The following is a 19,295-nucleotide window of genomic DNA, read 5'->3' as shown; positions in this document are numbered from 1 at the left end:
ATGTATACAGAACAGGTATGAACAAACACTGATGAAAAACAATGAAGACATCAATACAGGCAAACAATGCTACACTATTTCCCTGCTTTAAACATACAACAATACATTACACAATTATTGTTACTTAGCTTCACTTCAGGGTCACACCTAATGGAGTAGTCTTGACCAGAACTAATTGTATGCAACACGTTTTTTGATCATCTGCCAAGCCATTCATTTCAGGAAGGGTCCTTGGGTGAATTCAACTTGCTTCCGCAGCTAAGTATTTTCTGTTATAGCTTATTAGTTGTTATTGCATTGTTTTATGTCTTTATTATTTAGTAATATATTCTATTTATAGAATAGTATAAATAGTAAATTTTAAATGCAAGTCTCTGTGTTATCTCTCTTTGTACACTTACATTTAACCCATAAAAATTTACATAAACTGTCACAAATTTTATCTGTGGCATAACACAGGTTCCTTCTTTCTCCGAGGATGGAATTTGAAGCTTGTGTTTTCTGATTTAGCCTGCTTTTTCTATGGGTTTATAATAAATTACGAAATTGTATATACCAACCTGGCTGTGGGTAAGATGGTGCTGATTGGGGATATCCTTTATCTGGTTCTGGCTGATACATGGTTTAATTCACCTGCATAAAAATACAATTTAGAAATGAACAGACTTGCAACTTTCTATTATTCATTAAAACATAGTTATGCCTAATGTTAGCAGAAACAGTTAAAGTTTAGATAACACTGAACCTTACTAAGACTTTCTGTGTCTTTATAGGATTTTTGGTTTCATTTGGTCCTAGTCTTTTTCCTATTGAAAATGTTCCTATTTGTAAATATAATTCTTGTGGAAATCATTATAGACATGCTACCTGCCACTTTTCTTAAGGCCAAATTATTATTAGAACCATTTACAAAGAAGCAAATAAGTATTGAACACACCAACATTTTCTAATGAGGCTATTGACATAAAAAAGTTATGTCAAATGTTGATAACAACCTGAGTAATCCACACATACAAAAGAATCAAAACAATTACCTCCATAAATTAGGTTATGTGTAATAAAGTGGAATGGCACAGAGAATAAGTATTGAACACATAAAAAAAGGTGCAAAAAGTCTGCTAGAATGGCCCAATCAATATCTTAACTTCCAAATGAAAATCTATGGAACTAAAGATCAGAGTTCATAGAAGGAGCCCCCGGATCCTTCAAGATTTGAAGATAGTTTGTGTGGAAGAATAGGCCAAAATCACACCTGAGCAACGCATGGGACTAGTTTTTTCAAACAGAAGCGGTCATTAATATCAAAGGCTTTTCTACTAAGTAGTAAATCAATTTAAGTGTGTTCAATACTTATTCCCTATCCCCTTTATTCTATGGCATTCCTATTTAAATTTATGGACTTGTTTTGTTTGTTTTGATTTCTATGTATGTGTAGATTACTTAGATTGCCAGCAACATCTGATGTAAATTTCAATAAATTTCATCCCAAGAGAAAAACATTGATGTGTTCAACACTTATTTTCTCTGCTTTCCTAATAAACCCCCCCCCCCAGTCAATTGGACCCTTACATCCTTTTATTTAGATCGTGGTAACAAAATCCCTACAGAATAAAACTACCTGTGTTTATTTTCACTTCTAAACACTTTATTTTATATATATATAGGTAAAATGTGTTTTTATTTCAAGATTCTCTACTGGAAGATGAAACTGCTAAGTTTTGTTAGAGAGATACTGTATCTAGGGAAGTCATTTTCAAGGGCTGACGCTGCTGTGCCCAATATACTATCACAGTACATGCAGAACACTTCCTCCAATTGTCAGGCCCTTATAGACTTTAGGTATATAGACTGCTATGATTATATTGTGGCTTTATTTTGTATATCTTTTTTTCAACATTACTGCTACCCCTAACATACTCCATTACTAATGATTGCTGATGCTACAATTCCATATCACCCCAAAATATTAAAAATCTTATTCAGAGGCTCTTTGTCTAAATGGTTGGTCTACATTTAAACATTTCTTGAACCCTATGGGAGTTTATCCAAGCATTTTAAATCAAACTCAAGCTCAACTTGTAAGAGTTTATAGGCTTTTAAAGCCTCTAAAATGCTTCTAAATGCCTGTAAACTTCTATTGCATTATACTGTTTGAACTATTTGTTGAAGACATCTACTGCTTTTTACCAGAGTTCGGAACTCGTGACTTGGACTGGAGTCTGACTTAAGTCACCTAATGAATGACTTGCAACTCGACTTGTGAGTTGCTTTCTCTGCTGATAGCTGAAGGGGGAAGGGATGCAGACAGTGAGGGTTTTGTTACACAGCCCCCCCCCCCTTCAGCTGTCAGAGGAGAAAACTTAGAATGCAAGAAAGGTGGGGAATAAGGCAGTGAGTTTTCTGGAACATAACAACACCTTCCTCTCCGCCTTTCTTGCATTCTAAGTGTTCTCCACTGGCAGCTGAAGGGGGGGCAGTCAGAGGAGAAATCCATAGACTTAGAATGCCATCCTGTGCTCAAGAACAGGATCAGAGCTCTGTTTCTATATAGGGACAAATGGGGGATAAATTACGTGAATTGACTTGGGATTCGACTTGGAAGAATTTTTGTGACTTGAGACTTAATTTGGGACTCAACTTGGACTTGAAGAGTGACAACTTAGCCCAATCTCTGCTTTTTACAGGCATAAGTACATATAAGCCATTTACCAAAACCAATCAGTTCAATTTATTTATTTTGCAAGCAAGAATATTTCATTATAAGTTGACATATAACATGGTTTGGCTAATCTTTCTATCAAGACGTAAATATTGATAAAGGTTTATATATCTAAAAATTATGCTCCTAGTTATTTCCTGCATTATAGGAATTATGCAATTTTGAAAAATGTGATATAGCAGGAAGTAAGTGGAAACCTTCCCAAATAGAGCTTCTACCCTGGCAAACAGCCAACCTATAATTCTAAAGCAGACTTAAAATGACAAAACTAAAAACCATAGTACTAACCTACATGCAATGTCTTTTTTTTTTAAATAACTACCTCCCTGGTGTTTTTGTTTCTGTTCTAAACTACATGGTTCTTGCGCCTAAGGCTGCCTCTGACAGCAGGCCACGCTCACAGTCAGTGTGACTTGTTCTGTTGGGTTACAGAAACTATGAAAAAAATTGAAGATATCAAAATCACAATATTTATACATTAAAATGAATGAACAATGTGATTTTTGTACCTTTAAAGTCCCACTTTTTTCATAGTTTCTGTAACTCCCCTCAGAAAACTTGATTATCTCAAAATTTGGTTTGTTGTCAGGATGTGGTACTTCTATGTGGAAATATGCTTTTGTTGAAATATGGGTCTGTTGGGTCTAGACCCTGGAGATCTAGATGTGGGTCTAGGAAAGCCTATACCTAACAAAGTCTATAAATCCCCCTCTAACTAAAATAAAGAGTTTTAGTTGGAGTTTTGTGGTTAAATGTTTAAAGTTATTATAACTGCAGCCTTGTTTACTCAACTTAGTCAGAAATCATTTTAGACCAAAGCACAGTAGAGACTGTTCACTTGTGTAACAAATACGTTCCCTAAGTGAATAATCCCTCTTCCTGTAATAAATGATCCCCTTTATGTCTATTCTTTAATAACAGGAAGAACAACGTCAGAAAAAAAGAATCAATAACTGCTGGTAATCAGAGAGCTCTGCTGTTATATAGATTGATGTCTTTGCCTTAGGTAAGGTCTGTTCATCCCTCCTTATGTAAAATAAGTGAATAAGTAAAAAGAAAGTATTTTACTAACATATCTCAGTCGTGTTTACACATCTCTAAGTCTACCTGACCTTTGATTCTGATACTGTGTTAAAATTGTTTTAAGGTGCTTAATTTAAACATTAACAGCAAGCTATGGAATTATCATAAAACCTTCCTCTGGTTAAAATTTAAACTGTCATTTAAAAATAGTAAGTACACTTAAATCATAAAGATAGAGAGTGAGGGAAGGATCAATCAAGGGAAGGATATGCCTGCAGTATGTCATACTGTGTAGAATGTATATCACTAAAGAAATGGGGAAAGTAAACAAATGGATGAAAACCTAATTGTTGCAAAATATTTCTATGACAGCCGGCACGTGATATTTTATTATTACTTTCCATGGAATGATAGATTTAAATACAGCCAAGACATGGAGAAACAATAATATAATAAAATAACATATAGTATAGTAAGATCAAAAAGATTTTTTTGTTAAGGATTGGACTTTTTAGGTGTGTACAAAGTATTTCTACAAAGTTTTTCTTTAAAAGTTACTGTAAAATTTTGTTTTCTCAAATACAAATGATTTGTGAATAACATTTTTTTTTTTCTGGAGTACATTTGTTATATATTTATCAGCGCTGCGTAATATGTTGGCGCTATATAAATCTAGTTTATTAATAATAATAATAATAATAATAATAATAATAATAATAGCTTTTTGTCCGTAATGACCTATAGTATATACAATTTTAAAGCAATATCCTACAGAAAAAGAAGTAAAATCTCTTCATCCCTATCTGGTTTTTTTCTGATAGAATACAGGGAGCTGTGAAAATGTACACTTCTGTATTAGAACAAAGAGAATCCAATGTTATATTGGTCTATTATTGTCACAGAAATTGTGGTAAAACCAGTTAGCCATGTTGGAACATTGAAGTTGCTTAGCAACAGTAAGGAAGTTCGAGACCTAAGCACTGGGGATAAACAAAGGAGGGATTTGTTTTCTATTAGGAACATTTAAGGAAATCAGTGTAATAAAGTACTCTACACACAAAAAAGGTTTGGTACAGTCTGCAATTAAAGATAGCAATTAAAAAAATGTGATATTATTTAAAGTTTCCATTAGAAAAGGCCATATGTTTCTACAGTAATCGGCACTAGACAACTTGACCAGCCACATATGTTAGTACTAATAATAAGGGAGAAAATCAATAAAACTTTAGACAACAGTCTCCAAACTACAGTATGTTAGTTGCTGGTCCCTGCAGTAAGGAGGCATGAAAGCAGAGATTTCCGATGTGTGGAGAACTGCTTTGCAGTGTGGGAACAAGTGCCTAAGTCATTCAGTATTTCATCAGTATTTCGTCGTAACCATTTGGTACAATCAGTCGTCACAATGAGGAATGGCCATTAGATTAGTTGTGGATCTACCTCTACAATCGGTTTTAGGTGAATCTTCAGAACACCTGCAGTCTGATGTATGTCCTGTATGCTAAAAGTAAAGACTTCTACTGTTTTTCTGTGCTTATTTTATGTGTATTTCTCTTTTTTAGTTTTTAATATGGATAATGCTGTGAGAAAGTATTTTAACTGTGACATTAAATGTGGCACAGATTATTTTTGAGGGAGCAATGTGTACTTTTCTGTTTTTACTGTGGAAAAATTGTGTGTTTAATTGGAAGTAAATTCTGTGATTTCACTTGCTTAACAGTCACAACTCAACAGTAAGCACATTGTTCTTTTCAAGAGGGCTATCAGTTACTATATTATAATAATATATTATAATTGTGACACTCACTTGTGTGCATTTATACGTCCCGATTATATTATAATATACAATATTATAATCGTTATTATATTGCAGCGCTCTGTAAAGGTTTGAGGCCAATGTAAGCACTGTTTTTTTTTCAGATTGCTTACATTCTGAGTTCTGGTCTGAGGTCAGAATAGCTCAAATGAACGAACACACCTATGTGGCAATGAAAAGGTGAATTGGAGTGGAAGTAATAAGGAGTGACTACTTTATAGAGCAGATAAAAAGAAATACTGTAAATTCGATGTCACACCTGATTCAGGTGATCTTATTAAAGGAGATGAGGTTGTGTCTGTTGTTGCTGTGGGTTTGAAAGAATGTCATGATATGAGCCAAATGAAAGTCTCACACAACGTGATATGTGCTTATCTACAAAAAGCAGGAAGTTTCGTAATAACCATCCCGAATAGCAAACAAACGTTATTATGTGCCCATTGTACACACACTGTATATTTTATGTGGTAATACCTAAAGTCTTTAAACTTTAAAAGGGTGTTTTCCCCCACATAATACCCATTATAATTATAGATAATTTGGGTTCATAGATGAAAAGTCTGTGTCTACAGGTGATCATAAATTTCCTGAAGCTTTATTAGAAAAATGGGGCCTGATTTATTAAAGCTATCCAAGGCTAAAGAGGATACAATTTCATCAGGAAAACCTGGGTCATCCAGCAAACCTGGACTGGATTGTGCTAGCAAATGTTTTGAATCCTGGACCAGATCCATTCCAGAATTGAATCACTGAACGTAACTAATTAAAGTGTATTCTCTCCAGCCTTGGATAGCTTTATTAAATCAGGCCATGGTTGGATACTAATTTCAAAGTGTTTTTTCATTTTCTTTTCCCAATATAGTACTCATTGGTGTCACAGATAAGCAAATAAATCACCCACTTCAGTGTTGTATAATAGGGTAGTCAGGTGAATTTGTACCCATCTGACGCAAATGTTTTACATTAGGGGATGAATGGTAAAGCTCAACATGAAAGGGGTTTGTATGTTGTCCATGTGTCTGTGTGGGTTTCCTCCAATGCAGTTAGGTTATTTGGCTTTGCCTCAAAAATTGCCCTTAGACTATGTTAATGACATATGAAATTAGTGAGCCTGTTTGCGGGACAGTTATTGATATGACTATGGACTTTGTAAAGCACTGCATAATATGTTGCCGCTATATAAATACTGGTTAACATGCTTCATAATTAATTTACCTACAAATGCATGAAATGTATTCATGGCAACCAGTGGTGCAATGCACAAACACAGCTGCATGTACTGCGTATGTTATTTAACTTACATTCAGGTATGTCATTTTTAATATTCAGTCTACTATGCTGAGTTTAGATGAACATGGGGCTGTATTAGTGGCCTCATTTTCTGTACCACCCAGACTGCAGGTGCATAACAGAGGTAATGTAACCTAGCTTAAGTCACCTAAGTTGTCAGGTCCCCTTCTCCGCTCCAAATACTGCCCACAACCTGTTACATTCAGATGCTGGGAGCCATGGAAGTATTGTGTCAACCCAAGTCAATAGTTGAGTTTACTTTTCTATGCGTTATGTGACAAAGGTAGGCATTGAGGGGGTAAAACAGCAAGCATCAGCACTTTCACATTATAGGACATAAGGACTTTAAACCACATGCTCCCCAGCTCCCATTATATGAATGACCAGTTTTTTTGTTTGCTACCCAAGTTAATGTGTAGGACAGTATGTGCTGCCATGGATGGAGGCAGTTTAGTAAACTTACTTTGGTATAGCATGGTTTTACCGCAGAGTAATGTCTACATTAATACAAAAAATGACATATGCTAGTATGCCACAATTCTGCAAGCATAAAGAACAGCAGTTTTCATGGGTTAGCCAGATGTACAATTAGCAAACTATGGCATAGTCAGAACCTTGTTCACCTCATCAGTTGTAAAATAAACTAAACACTAACTACAACTGAAACAGCTTAGGTATTACAGGATGTGGTTACTCGCTTCAAATATTTGTTACTCATTGAAAGCAACTAACCACAGGAAAAGCAGAAGTGCCACAAAGAAAAATTAAGGGCCTGATTTATTAAAGCTCTCCAAGGAGAGTATACACTTTCACAAGTGAAGCTGGGTGATCCAGCAAACCTGGAATGGATTTCCTAAAAGTCTTTTGCTATTTGTTAGCAAATGTTTTCAATCCTGGGCCAAATCCATTCCAGGCTTGCTGGATCACCCAGATTTACAGATGAAAGTGTATCCTCTCCAGCCTTGGAGAGCTGAATCTGCATTACTATTTTCTACAGTGATCTCTTCTGGTGTAATGGTTAGTGGTGCTGTCTACATTAGGCCAGAATCTGTCAAAGTGCAAAAATTGTATATAATAGATTAAAAAGTATTTCACTTCATTGACACCGCTCTTCACATTAATATACAGGTTGTCCCCGGGTTACATACGAGATATGGACTGTAGGTTTGTTCTTAAGTTGAATTTGTAAGTCGTAACATTAAGTCGGAACATTATTGTAATGAATGCAATTAGGACAGCAATATTCGTCTCAACATATTATTTATAACATATTATATTATAAAATCCTCACTGAGTTAATCACAAAGCGTTAAAAAAAGAATATTTATGGAGCCTAGACATTCATTAACTTGTGGAGCAAGCTGTGCTTTGATATGCAAAAAGAAACAAATGCAGAGTTTGTCTTGGTCATTAAAGTGTTACAAGAGGTTGCAGAAGAGATCAGTCCCCTAAGATCACCCACAACCTCAGCTGTGTTTAGCAAAAGATTTCTTCTGCAAGTCATGCAAACCGCACCCTTCAAGCCTCCGTCCTGCACACAGCGCGCAGGGAAGTCCCATCCATATCTAGGAAGTATCTGTATGTTGGATGTCCTTAACCCGGGCACTACCTGTATCAAGATCCACTGAGATCTATGAAATAAAAAAAATTTTCATTCTAACAGAATATTAATGAAAACCTTCTAAATCCTAGCACTAATCTTCCCTTTTCTAACCTCCTCCTAACATTTTTATTTACTTTTTTTCAGCTGCTTTAACTCTCTCTGTCTTTGAATTAGTTCATTTTATTTGATATTCTAATTCTTTATACCAGTATGTAACTTCGTACATTTGTTATTCAGAAATCATCTTGGTGTGAAGTTCAACCCCCCCATGAGCATGTAGGTGGCTTACCCTCAAAAACATCTCAAGAATGTGCAGAAGGAGCCCTTTCATCAAAAGGTAAAAAAATTGCTGATCTCACGCATGCGAAGTGAGATCGGCAAGTTTTTTTTTCCCATCTACGTCATCCATGGTTTGGGTGATGTAAGAAGAAGAACCGGGAAGAAGAGGCGAAGACGGCGGTGCCCGGTGTGCCGGCATGCCCAGGAAAAAGGTGCAATTTCACAGTGCAGACTAGTTGAAAGCGGCACGATGAATAGGATGGCTCTGACTGCTTTGTACATGGGCATTACAGACAAAATGGCTGCCTTTTTCAGGGGACATTTGTGAAATTACTGATGGTTGGTAACACTGATCTAGGCTGACATGCTGGCAGCTATTACATCCTGTAAGAAGTCTCTAAGCCTTTCAATAGACACCCTCTCTGCAATGTCAGCATTATCATGGAGACATGCCAAACTTGCTACACAGGAGCCTTATATTCACACTGATTCTACTGAAATAACATGGATTGCCTGAAGCCTTTAATTAGACGAGACTGTATGTCCTTGCAAAAACATCAATTTGGAGCAAATCGCTACATGCTACATATTACAAAATAAATAGAAGGAACTAGCAAATAAATATTCAAACAGTTTGCAGTTTTGCTTTTGACTATGGGGGAAGGTCTAATCTTTTAGCCACTTTTCAAATCTTGAACTGATTTTTCCTAAATAGTACACCAAGGAACCTTGCCTTTTCTATTAAACTTTTAAAATTCCAAGGCCAAAGCTTGATGATTTTCCTATGGCAGCTAGGAGAACTATGCCCTTCCACAAAAGAGATGCCATGTGCATAGAGGTATACTTTTACCATGGCAATAAAAATGGCAGACAGTTGCCCATGTTAGTTCAAAGTCATTAGCTTCATGCTGCCCTCCCATGATCAGGAAGATACCAGAGTTTATTCTTCGTTAAACTTAGTGCAATATGTACGATATTTATTGTCAATTTTTTCTATGTATTATGTTATTCTAGTGTATAACTATATATTCCTGATGAAGTGGTTTGTTGAATGAGCTTTGTACCACAGAACGGACTGAGTCTTCTACTGATGCTCCTAATGATTATACAATTTGAACACATAATATATTTAAAAAAAATTGATATATGGAAACCTAATATAGGTGATCCTTACTGACTTCATTATTCTATAGCATCAATGTTTTATGGAGGTGATAATATTGCTGTCTTTATTTGTTTTATTAGGAATATCAATACAAATTTTATAGGATTTTAATAAGAAAGGTAGAAATGATATGTTTGGTAGTACACCTTAAAAGTCTAATAATTCTATTTGTTTTGTTTTTGCTTGTAACTGAAAATATGTAAGATAATGCTTACATCACAGATGACATTTTACTAGTTCAAAAACAATCCACCTTAAATGTGAACACTTTCATTTCAACCTTTAACTATACAGTTTAAGCCTTACCTTTGCAAACAGATTAGAACATATTTCATGTGCATGGTTTGAAAAAACAAATGATATTATATAATATTTTGTTGATAGCCATAAACTGTATGTATTTTCGTAAGAGCAAGTTCACCCCTGCCTCTTCATTGCCCTATTTCATGCAACTCTCCTTGAGCACTTGCACGACAGGGTTGGTTCAAAAAGAACTGCTACTGCTCACTGCAACCCATCATTTATGTCGAAGGCTGGGTACACACGTGCAATAATTGTATTTGGAAAGGATCTTTCATGATCCTTTCCAATGACTACAGACTGCACGACGATGCATGAACACATGCTGTACATAGAGCACCATTCTGTTCTATAGAGAGGGGAGGGGGAAAACGAGGGAGCGGCACCCCACTGTGCGCTCTTTCCCTTAACTTCCATTATGATCGTTCGTCATCCATCGTCTGTGGATCCGCCAGGGCGGTTGTTCGGACGATGGACAACCGGTGCTGTACAAACTCCAGATTCTCGTCCGATATTGGCCCTGAGCCAATTATAGGAAGAGAACCATTGCAAGTGTGTACCTAGCCTTAAAGGGCTGCTGCAACGGCATGCTACATGTAGGATTTCCCTAGGCGTTAGCGGTTCCTGGCATGAAAAAGCAGTAAATGCACTGCCAGTGTAAATTAGACCTAACTTTAAATAACAAATATAACTATATTGCAAGAGTGACATCTCTATAAAATATATCAGCAACAATTGTAACATATCACAGGCTGAACATATCAAATGAAGTGAATTTGCACTTTGCTAGATTAAAAGGCCTATACTTTACCAGCAGATAAATAAGTAACCTATATGATATAGTTTGTAGGAGTAAGTAATTCTTCATTTTGTACTTTCCCTATAGCCCAAACAGAATTAAGATATTTATAATGCAGTTATTCTACACAGGGCATTCACAAGATCTTTTATGATCCAGTGACACTTCTGTAAAAAAATACATTACTAGAGTCACAGAAGTATTTTCTAAATTTAATATGTTGTATTCACTACAATGAGCTGTATATACCAAACTAGGTAATTAATAACAATTACCAATATGGCTCAATAGCTCAAGGTAGTGTACAATTTTCAACTTTAGATTTACTAGACTTTTACACTGTAGATTGTGGGTAAAAACATGAAGGCTGTACAGACTTTGTAAAATCAAGATTGTGGAAGATGACTGCCCATTTTTAGTGCTTGATTCCAGGCAAACAAATTTCAGAACATTTTATTAAAATCAGATTACTGTTCTAGGTTGATTGTTTCATCTGTTCCCAATTAGGTTAAAACTTTGAAAGTTGCTATGTTTACAGTGTAATACTATGTTACATTGTAGTGCCAATACGTTAGTTATTTGTTAAAAGATTATTTAAATAAGTTGCCTTTTCAAAATTTTATCAATAAAACTAACAATTGTAAGTAAAGCTCTGAACTCCATCTTCTACATAAAATATCAGTGGCATGCTATATAATGCTAGTGCATACTAATCTATGACTTTACTAAACTGTACTTCTTTTCTTTTACCCAGATGCATTATTCATGTTGTTTACATCTTGTTATACAATATTGGATTTATTCGTGCTCTGTGGGAATGTCAATGTTTTTTTTTAACCCACCCCAATCTCTGGCCTTTGTCATCATGTTGCTTACTTAGTTTGCGGTGGCAAGGGCCTTACAGTACAGGTATATATATTGTATGTACTGTATACAGACATCATTGGGGAAGTCATATGACACTTTGATTAGACACCGGTGGACCCTAATTAACTAATTATGTGGCTTCTGAAGTTAATTAATTGGATCAGATGGTATTAAGGTTTTTCATAGCAAAAATGGGATAAAAACATTGTCTGAGACAGGCATGCTTTTACAGAAAGGAAATGCTATGGTTTATAAGAAGATAAATTCACTGTGCTTAATGGAAAGCAATCCAAAAGTTATTCACTAACTCATGGGATATTACATCATAAATGTAAACAGGAACTATGATATTCATTTATGGTAAACTACAGCAATCAAGAATATTCTAGATTATGAAATCAAACAGTCTCTAACCCTAAAAACAACAAAGAAATATATTGTAGTTTACTCGCCCTTAGATATCATGGCTGCATTTATTTTATTTATAAAGGACAACACAACCTGTAGGCAGAAACTTTGTTCCTCAACTTAGTTTAGTTCTGCTGTAAGTGAAAAGCCTATTGGATATAACAATAGATTAATGCATTTTACATAGTTACATTGTAAATCAGGTTAAAAAAAGACGAAAGTCCATCAAGTTCAACCGCTAGGGAAATAAACATATCCCAGATATATAAAAAAAACCCTAAGTACATTGTTGATTCAGAGGAAGGCAAAAAAAAACCAATACAATTTGCTCCAACAGGGGAAAAAAAATTCCTTCCTGGTTCCATGAGGCAATCAGATGTTCCCTGGATCAACAGTCTCTGTTATCTTTACTTTAAAAATAGAGTTTTATATACTGTAGATACAGGTAGTCCCCGGGTTACATACGAGATAGGGACTGTTTGTTCTTAAGTTGAAATTGTATGTAAGTCAGAACAGGTACAATTATTTTAATAAATACAATTAGGACAGGTTTTTGTCTCAACATATTATTAGGCAGCATGGTGTCAGTTACTGTATAAAAACCTCACTGTGAGCCAATCACAAACAAAGCAAAAAAAAACTTTATGCAGCCTAGACATTAATTAACATCTGGAGCAATCTGTGCTTCGATATGCAAAAAGTATCAGCTGCAGAGTTTGTCTTGGTCATTAAAGATGCAAGATGTTACAGTTCAACTCAGGGCTTAAGATCACCCACAACCTCAACTGTGTTTAGCAAAAGATTTCTTCTGCAAGTCATGCAAACCGCTTCCTTCCCCCCACCCCAACAAGCCTTCGTCCTGCACAAAAGCAAGCAGGGAAGCCCCGTTCGTATCTAGGAGTTGTCCGTTTCGGAAGTCCTTAACTCTGGGACTACCTGTATATTTTAGTATAGTATATTTATAGCTGTTCATATATACCACAAATATAGGCATAAATGAATATGCAGCTGTTGTGGTGCATACTGGGCTAACTAACTGCTATGGTAGTATGGCTCCACAGAATCTGTTGTATCAGTATGTAATGTCTAAAATAAAAGCATTAAAAGCATATTCCATTTGACAATTGTAATCAGAATTCAGACCATAGGAAAGTACATCGGCCTAAACCTATAAAAGTAATGAACTTACATGTATAATCACATTACTAATTAATGTAGATGCAATGGTTTTGCTAAACTGTTTTCAATGTGCTTTTTAGCAGAATACAAGGTCATTAACCCTGATCACACCAGTTTTCTACAAAGTTGGTTTTGTCAGTGGTGCTTCCTGTGTAAAGTGTAAACCTTCTGAAACCTGAATATTATCTGTGTGCATGAGGGTGTAAGTACCATAAAAAGCAGGAGCAAAAAGTCTATTTGGTGTATAGAAGAAGCAATTGGTGCCTGAAGTGTTCACAAGCAGAACAGAACATCTGGTTATTTTGGTAATCCAGATAAAGTATAAGGCTTAACAAACCCTCCAGAGAATATATGTACATAAAAATAAAGAATAAAATATGAAGCGTAATGGCTGGCATACACATATCGATTTGTGATCTATCTAGTTATGTGCAATAGCAAACAGAAATTCATTATCACACACACACACATATCATTCTGCACTTTTATCGGTTTCTATTACATGAAAATCACAGCAAAGCAATGTCTCTGGGTCTTACAATATAACATTTGTAATAAAAAATAAGGTTTTATTAAAAATGCAATTAGCATTTGGGAAATCTGGGAAGGCAAAATATTACTCAAAATGTTTGGTGTATGTGTTCAAAACCTAATTTATTTTCATGACATTTTATACTCAATGACTTCAAATTAAATAGTAAAAAAAATCACTAAGACTTTATTCATTACGTTTCCACTGAACACAAAGAACTTTACCTACCGCACAATTTAAATGGCATAACTGTTATTTGAAATTGAAGTAAATACAACAAAAAGAGTAACTTACAATTTCAGCTAACTCCTGAGACTGCAGCACAGTAATAGCTTTTAGTGTGGGTGGATATGGGTGTATCACTTAGGATGAGATGTCCTTGCTTATTTTACTAGTCCAACCCTTTGTTGAGAAATCATGTAGTTTCCTTGCAGGGAAGGTATGGCCTAACAAGGAGGTTAACCCCTACAGCAAATCTAATTTCTTCAAGGCACATTGTCACTATGTAGCAACATCAATGCTTGACAATACACATTAGTACACATTATTTTGTCTCCTGGTTATGGGGCGGGGAAGGAAGCTACAGAACAAACAAAACAGGAATTTCTGCATAAGGAATTTACTTTTCTCACCCAGTTGGATTACTGAGCTGGCTCAAGGCAAAACATCTCCATCAAAGAAGATTACAAAGTTACTCATACACAGAAGTTCTGGTTATTTGTAACGGCTCTTATTGACCTTTCATTTCTGTCTGGATTTATATGTCTAAAAGCAGTACATTGACTTTCATGAAAATTTATTTTACAGTATAATATAATAGTATGAGTATAATAAAGTTTGAAACACAAAATCATGTCAAAATAATAAATTAAATAAATTTAATAATGAACTTTGGTATGCTTTTGTGTTTCAAACTTTTTTATACTCATACTATTGTAATATACTGTAAAATAAATTTTCATACAAGACAATGTACTGCTTTTAGCAGTGTATTGCATTCAATACAGTTATTTTGTATTGAATGCAATACAAAATATTTTGAAATTCCCGCCGCACCCCGACTAACGTCACCGGGAAATCCCAGGGAATGTCAGCGCACTTGCCGAGGGACAGATCAACGAAGAGGAAACGGCCAGAGGATGGCAGGATCCTGTGTGGCTCGGAGTTACCGCTTTCAGCAGGTTTTTTTTTACCCCGCGTCACACTCGGGCTTACCACTCGGGAGGTTAATCAATAGAGTTGTGGGGGGAATGGGGGGGATATTACAAAGGTGCGGTTGCAGTGCGGTTTGTCACTGCAGCCAATACTTTCTTGGTAAAAAATAAATAAATAAATAAAGTTTATATTTGTTTTACAGGTAGCCCAATTGGCAATATGTTTTTAATGGTGTCTTTTTTTATTTCTGTGGCATCTGAAATGGCAAAATGATTTTGTCTAGTGCAGGGGTCGGCAAATTCCGGCCTTTGGGCCAGATATGGCCTAGCCGATAGTTCGTTCTGGCCTAATGCCCCCTGGCCAATCTGGCCTAATGCCGTGGGTTGCCAGCAGATCGGCGAGGGGGCCTTAGGAACTACTGGAGCCAGTGCCGCTGGAGCTCCAGAGACGCAGGAGCTCCGGTGCCGCCCCCTTGCAGTTGCTCCCCTATTTACGGCGGCCGGCGTTGATACTTCCACCGCCGTGGTAAATAGGGAAAGCTCCCTAAAGGTAAATCCCTCTCTTCGGCAATGCATATGGAGGCGAGGGATTTCACTTCAGGGGGAGTTCCCTGGTGGAACCCGCTCACCCCATAAATGGCCTGGTGGCCATAAAACTTTGCCGACCCCTGCTCCAGTGTAGCCACAGATATGTGACTTTACTAGAAAAACTACTGGTAAAGACAGTTTAATGTCAAACACATAAATATGTGAAACCAAAAAAATATACAGCTTTTAGAACATGCGTTATCACAAGCGTTACTGCTCCCGGTTGCCTGCTATGGATACTTTCTGCCCGCTTATATACGCGTGGCAGTGGCATTCAGAAATCAAGTCTGTGCATTGAACACAGGCAGCAAGCATTCTCCATACTCCCATCAATAGAAGTAGGGAAGTCTTCCACTAGAAGGGAACCTAAGTATAGTAGAGGTGTACCTATTACCCCTTACTTACTTACTTAGCGCTAACAAATTTCAAGGGATTTCTTACAGGGAATAACTGATTGTATGCTATTGTTGATGCCCACACACATTATGTATATGTGACTGTGTGGACATATATATTTTGTGTATCTCTATGTATCTTATGTGACTTTCACATTCGATACAAAATTTGTATAGGCCTTAAAACACCAATGTCCCCCTTTTTCCACCCCCCACCCCCCCCACCCCATCCAAAATATTGCTTCACTGAACCCAAGGTGTTTGCTTACTCTGACGATACTTTACCTAAGGGATGAACAACCAATTACTTTTCTGTTTTACTTCTCATTCAAAGGTGGCAAGCCACCCAGAACTGCTTTGAACATCCACAAAAGTGCATGGAAATGCTGCCATCTTCTGCTGCCTCAAAAATGCTCCCAAAAAACTTTAGGTCTGAATAAGTCATTTCCTAAAACACATATGAAGAATGAGGGTTTAACCAAATGTATTAAAGCGTACCTAAACTCTGAAATTTCACTTTACATAAAAGGGTAGACAACCATTTTATGTAGGGTAAAAATCTGTTGTTGTTTTTTTAGGTGCAACACCCTTTCTTTTTAAAAAAAAAAAAAGGTTCAGCATTGCCTTCTAATTCTAGATCACCTTGGGGATCAAGAATGAATGGGAGCGCAAAGCCTCCCAGGATACCTACGCCTCGCATCCCAGGGGGCTCTTGGGTGCTCCTTCTGCATATCGAGCATGTACAGAAGGAGCATGTACAAAAATTTGCATGCGCATTGAGATCGGCAAATTTTTTTTCATCCTACGTCACCCAATCTTGCACCTGGGTTGGGTGATGTAGGATGGAGAACCAGGAAGAAGAGGAGAAGATGGTGGTGCCTGGAGCGCCGGTCCTGGGATGACACAGGACTCGATACAAGACACCCCCGGATAGATCGGACTGCCCTGTGGGATTGAAGGTAAGTGTATTTTTTTTAGTTTCTCTTTAAGCTATCTACAAATGGCGGTGGCAAGGGAAGGTAAATGTGTAACAAGGCATAGTTTGCTGGAGATGTAGTGTAACAAGAGTTAAGCAGGTCAGTAGAAGAACAGACTAATTACACGTAGTTTCAGGTGAGGATGGCATAGCATAAAGAGCGGGTTCAGAGCCACAGGCACATAGTAAACAGTGAGATGAGGTTAATTAGCCTCTATGCTGCACTCATCAGATGGTTCTGCATATCTATGCTGATTGCTAGAACCAAATGCTAGTAAACACCTGAACTGTGCAATTCCTGCCATCAGCAGGTGCTTCAACTATAATGTATGTTAATTACAGTATCTCTCTATGGGGTGGGGTCAGGACACTCCATTAGGCCCTGCCCAAAAAAGATATTCACTGACGCACAAAGCAAATAACAGTCCAGGTCCATAAAACATTTGTAAAGAATTTTTGTTGTAAATGGTAATGGTAAATGGTAACAAAACCAACAGATCCTTACAAAAAGCTAGGTGACTGGCCACTGGGGTTTGTACCTGGGTCCGGTAAAATATTAGGTGCCCACTGCCAAACTTTATAGACAGGCTGGGTACAATATTAGGTACAGTGCAAGTTAAGACTCTCAGATACATAATGCATGCCAGGTAAACAGTAGAAGACATGGATACTCAGTAGAAATAGAAAAGTTAGCTTATGGTTGCTGTGGACACTAATGTCGGGTGGCACACTATTATAGTGCCAACAGGATCGGGCTTGGCAGCAGGCAGAAAGCCAACAGGATCAGGCTGCCTGGACAAGACAAATTCTGATGCCACGTTAAGGTGCTGGACATCTGAAGACCAACCAGAACACAAAGAACTTTAGGTACAACACAAATGACATAAATGTTCATTAATATTAAAGACAATACAACACTACAAATGAATGACTTACAATTCCAGCTCCTGAGACGGCAGCACAGTAATGGCTATTTAGTGTGGGTAGATATGGGTGTATCACTTAACATGTCACGTCCTTGCTTATTTTACTACTCAAACACTTTGTTGAGAAATAATGTAGTTTTCTTGCAGGTGAAGGTATAGCCTAACATTGACAATTAACCTGTAAAGCAAATATAATTTGTTTAGGGCTCACATTACTATGTAGAAACATCATTGCTTGAAAAAGATAAGTACACATATTTTTTTCGTGGGTATGTGCTACCTGAGCTACAAGACAAACAGAACAGGAATTTCTGGATAAGATAATTCTTTTATATTCTTGCATCCAGTTAGATTACTGAGTTGGCCCAGGGCTAAAGATCTCCATCAATGGAGTAGGTGACAAACGTACCCATACACAGAAGTGCTGGGTATTTGTTACAGCTACTTATTTTACTAGTCCAACCCTGAGTTCAGAAATAAAATAAAAGGTATACCAGCCACTTGTGAAGGTGTGTACATGTAAGAACTAAAAATAGCAGCCCTTAAAGGTGACTCTTACAGTTACTGTATGAAATCTGCATTAGTAATTTCTACCATTACAATACACTGTAAAGAATGTTTTTTTTCTGGAACCCTAATATCTGCATTAGGCTGGTTTTAATAATGCATGTAAATATTCCTACCGCGTTTATATGTGTTTTTATGCACTTTTTTTTAGCATTTTAAAGCTTGACTTTAATACACTAGAAAAAGTTTATGCCGTGTTTTCCCGCGATTTTACTGCATTTACATTTCAAGCACTTATAAACGTGGGGAAATCAATTGATTTCTATTGAAATCAATGGGCGTGTTTACCCACGTTTTCTACTTTTTAATTTTTTAAACGATGCAATAAGCATTATAGATAATGCTCAAAAACGAGCCTCAAGGAAACGTTCTGGTGTAGATTAGCCCATTGAATATAAAACTTGGGCTTTTAAAGCCTCAGGTTAAATGCTGAGGGTAAATTATTCATGTAGACTAAGCCTTGGGCAGGATTTTCACTCTTCTCTCGACACCACACTGCAATTATTATTAATATTACACAGTATTTATTGCTAACTATTACACAGCGCTTTACAGTCTATAGTTATACACCAGCTGTCCCTTAAAGGGGCTCACAATCTAATTTCCGTACCATAGCCTTATGTTTTTAAAAGAGTCTAAGGTAAATTTTCTATGGTGTAGCCAATTAACCTAACTGCATGTCTTTTTTTTGGAATGTTGGGGAGGAAACCAG

The sequence above is a fragment of the Pyxicephalus adspersus genome, chromosome 7, assembly GCF_032062135.1.
Source record: "Pyxicephalus adspersus chromosome 7, UCB_Pads_2.0, whole genome shotgun sequence".
Taxonomy (NCBI): Eukaryota; Metazoa; Chordata; class Amphibia; order Anura; family Pyxicephalidae; genus Pyxicephalus; species Pyxicephalus adspersus.
The sequence above is the reverse complement of the archived record's forward strand: the minus strand, read 5'-3'. Positions refer to the sequence as shown.